The following is a 15,051-nucleotide window of genomic DNA, read 5'->3' as shown; positions in this document are numbered from 1 at the left end:
GGCTTGTAGATTATGAAGTGTTTGCACTGCTGTCTGGACTCCAGGTTTGTAAGTCTGTTTGCATCTGCAGCACCCAGATGGCCCGTTCTCAGGTGAGCCTTCAATCTTTTTTTCCTCTTGTCCTTTTTACAAGGATTTGTAGGTCTTTCAGGTCTGCAGTCTTCCCTTGGAGTTTTTCTGGGCCTTTATACTCTGTACACTGCCACCCTGTTTAATCTTGAGTTCAGGGTCTGGATGGGGTTTCTTTAGGGTTTGCCTGTTTCCCTAAGAATGCTACCATAGACAGTTATTCATAAAAAAACATCCTTGTCTATTTACTGATCTACATACATCTCAGTACTCTACATGAAGTTGCACTTCCCACCAGATCTGTCTCTTAGTCATGTGACATTACATCATAGTTACAACAGCATGCTCCTGATGTTAACCCTTTACTCCACATTTTCTCATCTTCTTTATTGCTCACATATGATATAACTCAAAGATTTCCTCTTGCTCAAAATATGGTCTCTTCTATCCCAGTGAACCAAACATAGATTAGGTGACATCTTTGTTGAAAACCTCTGTTCAATTTGCAAGTGTGGCCCCAGATCCCTGTTGTTTACCATTTCCATCTGTGTCCCAATTCCATACTGAGCTCTCTGTGATTGGCCTTCTGCATTGTTCCAATGAGGCTCAATGCAAGCTGAAGATAAGAATCACTCTTGGAACTAGAAATGTGATATCCACCCTTAGTATTCTCCCTTTTTATTCTGCCAGGCACCTGACCAATGGATACTGCTCTATTTTGCCAGTTTTCCTCAATTTCCTTTCTTTTGGCCTATCACATACCCGCTTAGCTGTTCACATACTCTCAATGTCTCAAAGTTGTACTTCCCACCAGATCTGTCTCTTAGTCATGTGACATTACATCATAGTTACACCAGTATTTACATCAGTATCAGGTGCTCCTGATGTTAACCCTTTACTCCACATTTTTCTCATCTTCTTTATTGCTCACAGATGATATAGAAGGAGTGCATATGCAGGACAGAACTAATGTTCCATCCTTTTGAAGGAAGGGACAGAAACTCAGTTAAGAGAAATGCAATTCCTCCTTATACAGCAGTCAGCTGATCCTTTACATTCAAGAATAGTGAGAGAAAATTTTGTTCTGTGTAGTCTTGAGGAACTATGGTGAGCAACTAGCACCCAAGTGGCTGCATGTTCTTGGCAGCTATGAGAAGGAATGCAATCTCCATTTCCAATAAAAAAGCACAAATTATTTAGTAGACCTAAAACATCACGGCAAATAAAATAGACATGTTAACATAATGTATCGCATTTAGCTTATTTTGATAAGCATTAAGAAATGTTTATTTGCCTATATAAATATTGTTTTGAATATTAAATTGGACAATTATAAGCCATTTAAATAATATCATTCAACAATGTTCCATAGTAAAACCCATTTTATGTTTATATTTCTACATTACCTTTTAGCTAAAATTTCAGTCATTTGTCCAATTAACTAGTAAGCAAAAAGCACAACTTAACCTGGCATTAAAAACATTATTTTAAATAAAACCAGGATAATACCAGAAAGGGTAGATAATGGATAACAGAACTGAAAGGGCAAATAAAATTGATAAATGGTGCTTCAATGGTGAAGATACAGAATAAAATTATGCTAAATGAGGTTTCCCAAACAATAAACAATTGTGTCAATGTTAATGAAGATTATCATTTCTGTTAATTCATTATTTAATATTAGCTTTAATACACACAGAAGTTTAATGCACAAAGCTTTAGCAAAATATATAGATTTGGCAAAATAATAATTGCTGACTGTGCACATACAATAACTAGCTCTAAGAGTGATAACATGTAGATGGTTTTATACTGGATATTACTGTTCACCAAAAGAAAATCCCTGAATATCCAAGATTTTGAAAATAACAAATTATGTTATATAGATACCCCAGCGTTTACCCCAGCACATGCATCATGTTGGCCTAGAAAGTTTTACTATGCAGCACCTGTTCCTCAGGCAGTAAATAGCTTTTTAAGCCTGCAATATGGAGGACAGGGAGAATGCACTCATTTAGAGCCAAAAGTGTACCTGGCACTATATTAATAAAGATCAAAATTCAGAGTGCAATGCCCATGCCTAAAATGGATATTAGATCCTTTTCATTTTCACATAAGGGACCTAAATACTGTTTGCAGCCCCCAGTGCAAGGTTGGCTTGTCCCAAAGTAGACAGTTCCAACTGCACTCATTAAAACTTGGTGCAGAATCATCCCAGATTTGTATTAAGTGCGGTAGCGGGTTGGCAAAAGGACATTTTACCTGCTGTCTGCAATTACGAGTTTTTGCGCCGCATTGTCACACTCCTGCCTCAGTAATTATGCATTCCTGGGAAACATGCCAGGTCGCTGGCGGGGTGACCTCTGATTCGCCCACCCTGCCATCACCTCAGGCCTTCAGTAATCTGGGCGTCACATTTAAAGGGCGCCCTTGCACACAATTTGCACTCTGCAAGGGAGGGGAAGCTGCTGGGAACTGATGGCTGCCAAAGGGAGGAAACACGCTGCCCCAGATTTAGCAATGCCTCCCTCAAGCGCCTGCGGGATGCCGAGGAGGCCCGCCGTGATGTCCTCTACCCCCACGCTAGGCAAAGTCCAGCAAGCAAGGTGGCAAATCCAGCATGGAAGGCGGTGGCAGCATTGGACAGCCATCCGGTGCTGCAAGAGGATGAATAATCTCCTCCGCTCGGCCAGGGTAAGTCACTCTCCTCAGCACTTGCAACTCACACACTCATAAACCCATCACATGTCCACATGGAACTTACTCACTGCCAGCTCAAGGGACATCACCATTCACTCTCTCACACACACCTTCATTTGCCCTGTGGATCGTGTCCTTATCCCATCCATAGCACCACTCACCACCCACACATGTGAGGCATCCCTGTTATCTGGCTTAGCAAGCGTCCTGCTTCCACTCTCTCCATCTCTATTCATGCAGGACAAGCTGGCACACAACAAAAGGGAGAGGTCACAGACGGGTGGAGGAATGCCTGAGATCAACGTCCTCAAGGATTTTGAAAATAGAGCCATCCAGCTGGCTCGTGAAGATCTGGACCGTTCCCGGTCCTGTGCTGACGGTGAGGTCGGCGCTGCTCTACCAAGTGAGAATCCAGCAATGCAACATCCATCAGATAACTATGCTGTGAGTGATGTGTCCTCTTTCACAGCCACTACAATGCGCTAATTATCTCTCCTTGATTTTGCAGGCATTCCTGGGAAGCAGCCAAGAGGGTCCACAACCCAGGTCCTTGACTAAGTCCCGAAGAAACCTCAGAAGAAGAATCTGATGACACTCTCATTGATGATCCATCACAGCGCTCACCCACACCCTCCACCAGCGCAGGGACACATACCTCGGTGGGACCTATTTCTAGAGTAGCTTCGGTGTCACAATCTGGAGAGCATATCACACTGTCTGATCCACAGCATGCGGCGGCAGGGCCTTCCCAAGTCTCTGATATTCAGATGACTGCCAGAGACCAGAAATCTGCCGAATCCGAGTTAGATGACCAGCCCCTGAACTCGGTCATGTCACAGTTGCTGGAGCTGCAAAGTCAAGCTTGGGAACATCAGGAAGGGATGGCCGCTGCACCCCTCAGATTGCAAGGCACGATGGAGGAGTCTGTCTGCCTTCAGTCTGAGGTGATAGCACCAACTTGCCAACACACCAAAGTCAACACTTATGGGATGGCGGCCACCATAGAGACTTTGGTCCAGGACATTGGTCTTGCATTGGTGTGTGGGCTGAACTCCATCGCTGATGCTATAGTTGGCCTCCAACAGTATGTACACGAGAGGGGTGCAAGCCAGCTCGATCTCACTCCAGCCTCCCCTTCTCTTCATGGAGTCACCCAGGGGCCCTCAGGCACCCATAGGAAGGAGGAGCAGCAGGTTTATTCCCTAGGACCATCCACCCAGGTGACCCCGAGGGTGTCCAGCCCATCTGAATCCCCTATTTCTGTGATCTCAGCAGCTCCAGTTCCACAGGCCAAAGAGGGTGCCACTGCCACAATGCAGGACTCCGAAAGCAGGCCAGGGCCCTCCAGGTCTCGGCACTCTAGATGCCAAGGCCATCGCAGATGGGGCGTCGCAGTCAGCAATAAAAACAGAAAATGCTGGAAAAACTCAGCAGATCTGACAGCATCTGTGGCGAGAGAAACAGTTAATGTTTTGAGTCCATATGACCCTTAGGAAGGGTTGCACAGACTGGGCATGGGTGTTAATCACTTGTACTTAATGTTCACTATTATAAATAAATGAACTCACAAGAATGCCTCCTTGTCTATGGCTCCTTGTTATGTTGAGCAGTGTTCGTGTCATCCAGAAGTGAAACCTTGGTCCCTGGACAAGACAAAGGCAGGAGTGTCAGTCCAGGGCCTCTTCCCTGTGCTTTGTGCAGCCTTCCCATCACACTGATGGTGCATCTTCACTCTCACTGGTCACATCAGTCATGCCTGCACCTCGGTGGGGTTTATCATTGCTGCCAGAATGTCCTGGGCCGGCGGCACAGATTTCCGTCATTCTCTCTGTGTGCTCCCAGCATCTTTGAGATGCGGCTGGCCCCCATCTCATCAGCATCTGTATCCAGTGACAGTGTGGTTCTGAAGAGTTCAGCTCGCGAAAGATGCCATAGGATCAGGAGAAGTTAAAGTTTCCCTGCTGCATTTCCATGATATGGCCCTGTTCACAGAGTGCAAGTGATCTTCCATCAGTGAGACAAGGGTCAGATATGAACATAAGCTATGTGAGGATCTATGGAATGTCCCCACTGCATGCCATCAACATCCTCCACGAATCTAGCAGCTGAGGGCCTCTTGGGCATGCCTGCCCTGCCTGGCCAGTGCAAGGGCCTCATCATCACTGTCATCCTCGCCTTCGAGGACCTCCACACTCTCATCCCCATCGAAATCCTCATCATCAGAGAGGTGTAGCTCCTCCATCTCCTCCTCCACCAACTCCTCTCCCCATTTCAGTGCCAGATTGTGAAGGGTGCAGCAGGCGACGATGATGCGTGACACCCTCTGTGGACTATATTGCAGGGCTCCTCTAGGCCGGGTCAGGCACCTGAACCTCATTTTCAACATTTGCTCCACCCAAGTGGGAGTTTCAGCATGATCCTCGTTGTACCTTCTCTCTGCTGCAGTCTGCGGCCACCTCACGGGCGTCATCAGCCCTTGTCCCTGCAGCTTCTGTGGGCCCTGGAAGATGTCAGGGATCTGAGACCCACTGAGAATGTAGGAGTCGTGGACATTCCCTGGAAACCATGCATGGACCTGCAGGATGTGTTTGTGGTGGTCGCACACCAGCTGAACATTCAGCGAGTGGAAGCCCTTGCGATTGATGTAGTTAACCACTTGTTGCCACAGGGATGTGAGCACCACATGAGTGCAGTCGATGGCACCCTGTACCTGTGGGAAACCTGAGATCTGGGCAAATCCCAGCGCTCTTGCTCCCTGGCTTTCCTGATCCCAGGCGAAATGCACAAATTCCGTGCTTTAGCAAAGGTGGTGTCTGTGACCTCCAGGATACACTTCCACAGAGAGGCTTGTGATTTCCTACAGGGGTCACCTGTGGAGCCCTGAAAGGAGCCACTGGGTTAAAAATTGAGTGCCACAGTCACTTTCACGACCACTGGCAATGAATGCCCTCCATGTTGCTGTGGTGCCAAATCCTGCAGCAGGTGGCAGATGTGACCAGTCTGGTGGAGCCCTGCAATACAGTCCACAGAGGGTGTCACACATCATCATCACCTGCTGCGCCCTTTACAACCTGGCACTGCAATGGGCAGATGGACATGTGCAGTCTTTGGCGACACTCATTCTCAGTCATCTGCAGGAATGACAAGGGCCACTTAATGCATGCCGGAGAGTGCTGGCTACCACTTGAATGGCCAAAGTTTAGTGCGCTGCATGGCTGTCCGAAACTCCTGCCTCCTCCACCCAACTCCGCCTGACCGATTGGCGGCAACTTTGCCCACTGGGCTGCATGCTGTGCTCTCAGCTCAGGCACAGGCATTATCCTAATTCACACTGCAAGGCTGCACTGTTAGCTTGAACCATGGGGGAGGCTGGTCCAAACCTGATTAATGACATTGCAAGCGGCTGTGAGCGCCTCCACCAGTGACTGCTGCATGGCCAGATTTAGCAAGGTGATTGCCCAGCCAAGCAATATTTTTTTTAATTCATTCTCGGGATGTGGGCTTCACTGGCTAGGCCAGCATTTATTGCCCATCTCTAGTTGCCCTTGAGAAGGTGGTGGTGAGCTGCCTTCTTGAACCACTGCAGACCATGAGGTGTAGGTACACCTACAGTGATGTTGGGAAGGGAGTTCTAGGATTGGGACCAAGTGACAGTGAAGGAACATCAATATATTTCCAAATCAGGATGGTGTGTGGCTTGGCAGGGAACTTGTAGGTGGTGGTGTTCCTATCTATCTGCTGCCTTTGTCCTTCCAGATAGTAGTGGTCATGGGTTTGGAAAGTGCTGTGGAAGGAGTATTGGTGAATTCCAGCAGTGCATCTTGTAGACGGTACACACTGCTGCTACTGTGCGTCGGTGGTGGAGGGAGTCAATGTTTGTGGATGTGGTGCCAATCAAGTGGGTTGCTTTGTCCTGGATGATGTCAAGACTCATGAGTGTTGTTGGAGCTGCACTCATCCAGGCAAGTGGAGAGTATTCCATCACACTCCTGACTTGGGCCTTGTAGGTGATGGATAGGCTTTGGGGAGTCAGGAGGTGAGTTACTCATCGCAGGATTCCTAGCCTCTGACCTGCTCTTGTAGCCACAGTACTTGTATTGCTAGCCCAGTTCAGTTTCTGGTCAATGGTAACCCCGAGGATGTTGATAGTGGGGGATTCAGTGTTGCTAATGCCATTGAACATCAAGGGGGTGATGGTTAAATTCTCTCTTGTTGGAGATGGTCATTGCCTGGCAATTGTGTGGTGCGAATGTTACTTGCCACTTGTCAGCCCAAGCCTAGATATTGTCCAGGTCTTGCTGCATTTGGACATAGACTGCTTCAGTATCTGAGGAATTGCGAATGGTGCTGAACATTGTGCAATCATCACGAACAGCACCACTTCTGACCTTATGATGGAAGGAAGGTCATTGGTGAGGCAGCTGAAGATGGTTGGGCCGAGGACACTACCCTGAGGAACTCCTGCAGTGATGTCATGGAGCTGAGATGGCTGACCTCCAACAACTACAGCCATCTTCCTTTGTGCTAGGTATGACTCCAACCAGTGGAGAGTTTTCCCCCGACTTCCAGTGATCCAGTTTTTCTAGGGCTCCTTGATGCCACACTCTGTCAAATGCGGCCTTGATGTCAAGGGCAGTCACTCTCACCTCACCTCGGGAGTTATGTTCTTTTGTCCATGTTTGAACCGATGCTGTAATGAGGTCAGGAGCTGAGTGGCCCTGATGGAACCCAAACTGGACATCAGTGAGCAGGTTATTGCTAAGCAAGTGCTGCTGCATAGCACTGTTAATGACCCCTTCCATTACTTTAATGATGACTGAGAGTAGACTGATGGGGCGGTAATTGGCTGGGTTGGATTTGTCCAGTTTTTTGTGGACAGGACATACCTGGGCCATTTTCCACTTAGCCGGGTAGATGCCAGTGTTGTACCTGTACTGGAACAGCTTGGCTAGGGGTGTGGCAAGTTCTGGAGCACAAGTCTTCAGTGCTTTTGTTGGAATATTGTCAGGGCCCATAGCCTTTGCAGTATCCAGTTCCTTCAGCTGTTTTTTTTATATCACATGGAGTGAATCGAATTGGATGAAGACTGGCACCTGTGATGCTGGGGACCTCTGGAGGAGTCCGAGATGGATCATCCACTTGGCACTTCTGGCTGAAGATTGTAGCAAGTGCTTCAACCTTATCTTTTGCATTGATGTGCTGGGCTCTTCCATCATTGAGAATGGGGATATTTGTGGAGCCTCCTCCTCTAGTGAGTTGTTTAATTGTCCACCACCATTTACGACTGGATGTGGCAGGATTGTGGCAGAGCTTAGATCTGATCTGTTGGTTGTGGGATCTCATAGCTCTGGTTATCACTTGCTGCTTATGCTGTTTGGTACACAAGCAGTCCTGTGTTACAGCTTCACCAGGTTGACACCTCATTTTTAGGTGTGCCTGGTGCTGCTCCTGCCATACCGTCTTGCACTCTTCATTGAATTGTTCTGCAGCCCATTAAAACGCACATTAGTTTGTAGTCTGTGCCCAAGGGGTGAAAAATTCAGGAGTGTTTGGTGACACTTTCATGCCTCAGCATTGCTTGAGCGGGCAGATAGCTAGAGGCCCGATTCCAAGCATGTCAATGTGGCTGTATCTGAGCTGTCTCAGCTGCAGAGGAATGATCACTTTATACAAAATGTACCTAATACGTGGCCGCTTCCCTCCCCACCCCTTCCCGCATGTTCTTGTGCACTACCATTTGACCGTGCTGTCTTGCCCCTCCCAACTTGCCTCAGACACAGTGCAGTCCTTGCTCTCCCCCCAACTTGCCTCACAGTGCAGCCCTTGCACCACCCCAACTCATCTCAGACCGTGCTGCCTTGCCCCCCCACAACTCACCTCAGATGCAGTGCAGCCCTTGCCCCGGCACCGCACTGTTAGCCAGCTGGGAAAAAGCGACTTACATGTGTCCTTGCCTGAATGCACAGCACCTCAACCTTGAAGTCGAACCGCAGACCCTTGCGAGCGCTGCGTAACTTTAGTGTGCACTTAGCTCCTAGTTCCCCTCGAAGTTCAGCTCACCAGGTGCATGACTTTTAAATATTGTTGTGAAACGCCGATGTGCCTGAATGATCCAGCATGGAGGGATGATTCCGGCAAGCAGGGATTATAATTATATGCAGGTGTATTAAAATAACGTTCCTGACATCCTGTGGCGGGGAATGCGGCCCGCTATTGATGGGTTGAGCGGACGATTGCAAGCTGGTTTTACGATGTTGTTAAACCAATTTTTGGCCCTCCTGCCATATTGTCCACTCACGTTCGCCATGACGCCTGACGCCAACAGGGACGGAAAACTCAAGCCTTGGTCTTCATGTAGTCAGTCACAAAGATCATGGTAAGTTTTTTTTATTTAGCTGAATGTGGAGCCAGGAGAAACAGGAGCACTAATTCAAAAGCCAGAATTTTCCCTCCCCTCACGTCGGCGGGATCTTCTGGTCCCACCAATGTGATCAGATATTTCAATGGCTCACCATGCAATGTCCCGCTGTGAGGAAACCCACAGGAAAATTCCAGCCAAAGAACATGAACAGCTGATGACCACTGCTACCCTGCTTTGCTGCCGCTTACCACCACCCCCTCACCTCCATCCCTGTTACTTCCTATTGCCCAGATACCCAATCACCCGACACAATCGCACACGCCTCCCCCATTCCTCACTTAGATAGGGGCTGTTATAATATTGGCAGTGGCCCAACATTCAATTGAGTTTTGCCAGTGTTATGCCTTGTTGTTCCAGAAGTTCAAAATAATCACTCTTTTAAACTCAAATGCTGGAGATCACACCATGTGCTATGGACTGATACATTGTTGGTTCCATACACAGACTGTTGTGCAGTAGTGAGTGATATGGTACTCTGGATACTTATATATACATACACATGAACATATAGTCCTTAAAGAAGATTAACAATCAACTTCATAATGAAACTGAACGCCTTAAGAGCCTTTTATAGCTAACTTTCTTATCTCAAATACATTATTCATGGCATCACTTTGGTAGTAAAATATTGAGCCTCTTCTTCTGAGCTAAAGCAACATGCTGCAATCAGTCTTTGGTCTGGCAGTTCTTCTCCTCAAGCTCAGCATTATGATTCTGCAGCTTATGTTTCCATTCCAACTGTTCTGTGCGCCTTTCTTCCACCAGCTTTTCAGCTTCCTGCTATGTCCATTCTGCTTGGCTTCTTGCATTTTGTATCTCCTTTTTTAAACTCTCCAGCATTTCTCTCAGTTTGTTATTGGTATCCAGTAAATCGTTCTCCAGCTGTGATAGTGTTGAGCTGTATCTGCAGTTCAGTAACTTGCTGTGTGAACTCAGCACTGACATTCTTTTCTTTTTTCAAATTCTCCAATTTGAAGCACGTGCTATTGTTTCTCTTTTGGATGTCTTCTCTGCTAGCTGTGCAGCCTGCAGTTCCTCTTCTGTATGTTCTTTTTCAACATGCCACATTATGTCCTGCGATCTTCAGTCTTTCCATGTCAGTGACTTTATTGTCTAGTTCTAACTTTTCATCTCTGGAGTGCTGCAAGTTTTTGGAATTTTTTTTATTTAGCTGCCTGAGCTTTCTAAATTATTTTCTTCCTTCTCTGTCAAGAGCTCTTCATGTCTTTCAAAATTGTCCTTGAGAATTTATAAATCTGACTGCAATTCATTCATTTGACTTTGTATTTTATCTCTCATTACAATGGAGTTTACTCAATCTGTAAGCTCTGTGATCCTGGCAGTCACTCCTTTTTTTCCATCTCTTGGTGCTGTCTTTTAGCTTTATTGGCATTTTACATGGGAGATGAATCATTGGATTCTTCTCTGGATGAATAACGCTGTAATACTCAAAATTTTCAAAGTATCCGACCCGTCTAATCAAAACACTTTGGATAACTTTGGATCAGGCCTTTCTTGCTTCTGACCCGAGGGCACCCTTCAATGGGTGTTCTACCTTCAAACCTCAGTGACACCTCCTTCATCTCATGGTTTATGGAGATAAGCTGCAGCTCTTCACAAATGTTTGACCCCAGGATAGCAGGACCATCTGTTTCAGTGACGTAAAACACACAGTTAATATCTTTTCCTTTGTGTATCCCTCTGATTTGAGTTGTTCCTGGCTGTCGAATCGCAGTCCCCCTGTAGATTGCTCAGTTTCAGAGCATCTTTCCTTGTGTAACCATTTTCTTTCAACTTTTCAGGAAAGATCTTCTAGCATAGCCTGAGCGGGATGACGTTACATTGTACTCTGGGATCAAGCTTCCATTTTGGATTTATGGTTTTGAACTTATTTCTCACCTTCTTCCTGATGTGAATGGTTGTATGAATTTATTTTCTCTAGGAACTGTTGCATCCATGAACACATGTGGTCGTTCACAGCTCCTGTATATCTTCCTCTCTATTTGCTGTGCTTTCATTTGTTGCTGTTTCCCTATCACCTTTCAACTGGCTTAACTGAAGGCGAGCCGATTGGGTAGTCAGCATCATCATCTGTCTACTCATAGCTTCATGTGCTGTGGTACTGTCAATAGCCTGTAATATTGTGAGCTTGCCTTTCTGTACATCAGGGTGTGCAGAGCCGCAACTGAGCTAATCTACCAGTTCTTTATCCTTTTCTTTGAATTGACACTTGCTGGCTTCATTTCTCAATCTCATTAAGAATTTGTCAAGAGGCTCACCTGATTCCTGCCTCAGGCTTTGAAATTCATATTGGTGGATCCAATGGTTTGACTTTGGCTGGAGATGTGAGCTGAATTCCCCAAAAATTTTGCTTGGGTTTTTACCATCACCCTTATCACTTCTTCCAGCTATTAAACAGATCTAACCCTTTCTCCCCAGCCTACAGAAGGATGTAGTTGACCATTTCCTCTTCACAAGTGCCTTTTAGAAAGCTACTGGATGTCAATCCTCACTTTTGTTTGTACTTGTCAAATGCCTGTATGACAATATTAGTCTCCCAATTCACCCTGAGTTGGAGCTGTGCATTCATTGCCATGGCGGTGGCCATCTTCACACAGTTCACTCAGTTTCTTATCTCTCTGGCACTAATTCAGCTTGATTTTTTTCATTCTAATTCAGCATTTGTTTTGTTTATAATACTTTGGTTTTACTCGCAAACACCTGCTTATTCACAAACACCTGCTGTAACTATGTTATGTCTTGTGGTTCCCAGAAATTCAAAATAATCACACTTTTAAACTCAAGCTGGGGCTTCAGCAGATATATTTCTCAGGTCACACCATGTACTGTGGACTGGTACATTGTTGATTTGATATGCAAATTGTGGTGCAGTAGTGAGTGATGTGGTACTCTAGGTACTTAGATACACATCTTGGAATAATATAACAGCCTGCGACCTGCTCTCAATGGCTCAGCGGCTTGATGTAAATAAGGCCCAATATTGGGGATGCCTCGGAGCTCACCATTCAATCACAGGAACTACCCCAGAATAATTTGGCCATTATGTATACAACTTAGTAGTTACTCCTGTATTTGTAATGTTGGATTAAATTTTACTAATTAGTGCCTGGGACATATTGGGCTGAATTCTGCCCAAAGTGTCAGTGAACCAGCACAAGATTTGTTAAAGGCCAATTGTGTTTGACGAACTTGATTGAGTTTTTTTAATGAGGTAACAGAGAGGGTTGATGAGGGGAATGCACTTATTATGATGTACATGGACTTCCTAAAGGCATTTGATAAAGTGCCACATGACAGGCTTTCAGCAAAGTTAAAGCCCGTGGTATAAAAGGGACAGTGGCAGCATGGATGCAGTGTTAGCTGAGTGACAGGAAACATAGATAGAGGTGAATGGCTGTTTTTTGTACATTGTGGTTCTCGACAGGAGTCGGTACTAGGATTACTGCTTTTCTTGATCAAATGTTCGTGAATTAGGCGTGCAAGGCACAATTTTTAAAAGTTACAGGTGACACAAAACTTGGAGGTATTGTGAACTGAGTAGGGTAGCGATAGATTTTAAGAGGACGTAGACAGGCTGGTGAAATGAGGGAAAATGTGGCAGATAAATTTAATGAAGAGATGTGTGAAGTGATACATTTTGGTAGGAAGAATGAGGAGAGGCAATATAAAACAAAGGGCACAATTCTAAAGGGGTGCAGAAGTTGGAAAGCATGGGGGTAAATGTGCACAAATAATTGAAAGTAGCAGGACAACTTGAGAAAGAGGTTAATGAGGCATATGGGGTTCTGAGCTTTATAAGTAGAGGCATAGATACATAAGTCATGATTCTCCAATTGTCTGTATTTAATGATGTACTTTTAAGCAGACAAAATCAAAGCTCATCTCTGCAATCAGGCTGCAGCTAATCCAGGTGCTGGAGACTTTGGATTCAGAATAAATGCCAGTGGGTTATGGTCAGTTAGAATCGTGAAACTATGGTCATACAAGTACTTACAAAATCTTACTCCAAAAGTCAAGGACATTGCTTTACATTCTACCTGAGCATAATTCCACTCACTGGCACTGAGGGTTCAAGAGGCAAAGATCATTGGTCTTTGAGAGATCACAGCACTACTCCGTATGGAGTGGCATCACATGCTAGCTTAATCTTTTTGGACACATCGCAATGTACAAGAATTATACCCTCTAAAAGTTGACATTTATACATTTTGAATACCTTGTCACACTCTTCCATCCAATTCCACAGAACAATCTTCCACAAGAGTTCATTTAATGGATATAATAATGTTGCCAAATTTGCTATGGATTTACCTTAGTAATTCACAAGGACCAAAAAAGATCTGAGCGCAAAGATTTTCTGAGGGTGTGGCACATTCCTTATTCCTTGAATCTTATTCTTGGTCGAATGTAACCCATCGTTGTCTACCCTAGACCCAATCACTCTACAGAGCTTTGAAACATTTCACATTTGTGTGCCTTCAACCAAACTCCATGCTTTTCCAAATGTTGGAGCATCTCTTTCAGTCTGTCATCATGTGTCTGCTTGTTTGTGTGGTGTAATATGTTATATTGGACATTGTATTGTTAATGAGTTAATTCTAATCATTTAATATGCCAATCATCTACTTTGTACATCATCACAGGAAATTATGCAACATAACATGATTTGATCTCTCACATAGCGTGTGAAAGTTGTAAACCAGAGCTGTAAGATGTGTTCCAATAAAACTCCTGTTTCATTTACCTCTGCATACTCATTAAGTATTTTGTATTAGTCTGAAAATACCAAGAATATTGTTGTTTGGAGCTGAAATAAGTATGTCATCCAAATAGCACACTACTTCCTGCAAAATTTGGTGCAACCCGGAGCAGAAGAAACACCAAATGGCAGCCTATGAAACTGAAATAAACCCATGTGTGTACTGGTACTGAAGTATGGCTTAGACACATTGTCTAACTCAAGTTGCAGATAGACATTTGACAGATCTAACTTTGAAAAAATCTGGCCTCCTGTCAACATTGTGAACAGATCCTCTCCCGTTTGGCAAAGTATCAGACGAATTAAATTCTAGTACCTGATTTGCAGTTACCTTACAATCAACACACACTCTTATACTGTGGTGCTACCACTATGGGAGTAGTCTAATCACTCTGTTCTACCTCAGAGATAATGTTTTGTCTCAAGATGTTTCAGTTCTTGCTCTACATTTTCTCTTAGGGCAGAACGTACTGAATACAGCCTGCAATGAACTGGCCTTGTGTTCCTCTGAACTTGTATGTTACCCTTAATTGTACCCTTGAATCAGTTTGCTGCTTTCACTAAACACCTTAGGGCACGTGTTGACCACATCACCTTGTGATGTGAATTTTGCTTCAACGTGAAACAGCTCATTCCAAGAAAACTTAAGTGGTGCTGACCAGTTTCTTCCTAACAAGCCGTTTTTCACCCTTCACCACAATGATGCACAATTTTGCACATTGATCAGGCATACTCATCTACAGCTCATCTGCAGCTTATTTATGTCAGTAGGCGACTGATGGTTGTTAGCTCTAACTTCTCGCGAGCCACATTCAGCCATGTCCATGGACAGTGTTGTTTGGCAAGTTATGTCAAAAGTCAGCTTTAGCAATGTCATTCATTGACTTACTCTTTATGTGATCACTTTTTAAGCCGCAAATAAATCTGTCACACAATGCTCTCTCTTGCAACTCTACAAAATTGCAATGAATTGACCGCTTTTTCAAGGTCACAATAAACTCTCCAATGTTCTCATTGTGGGGGCCGGTTCCTTGTTCCACAACAATAGCTTTCTTCAATCTCCAACGACTTGAGATTGTAG

This window comes from Cetorhinus maximus, chromosome 1, assembly GCF_964194155.1.
Source record: "Cetorhinus maximus chromosome 1, sCetMax3.hap1.1, whole genome shotgun sequence".
NCBI lineage: Eukaryota > Metazoa > Chordata > Chondrichthyes > Lamniformes > Cetorhinidae > Cetorhinus > Cetorhinus maximus.
Note: the sequence above shows the minus strand (reverse complement) of the source record.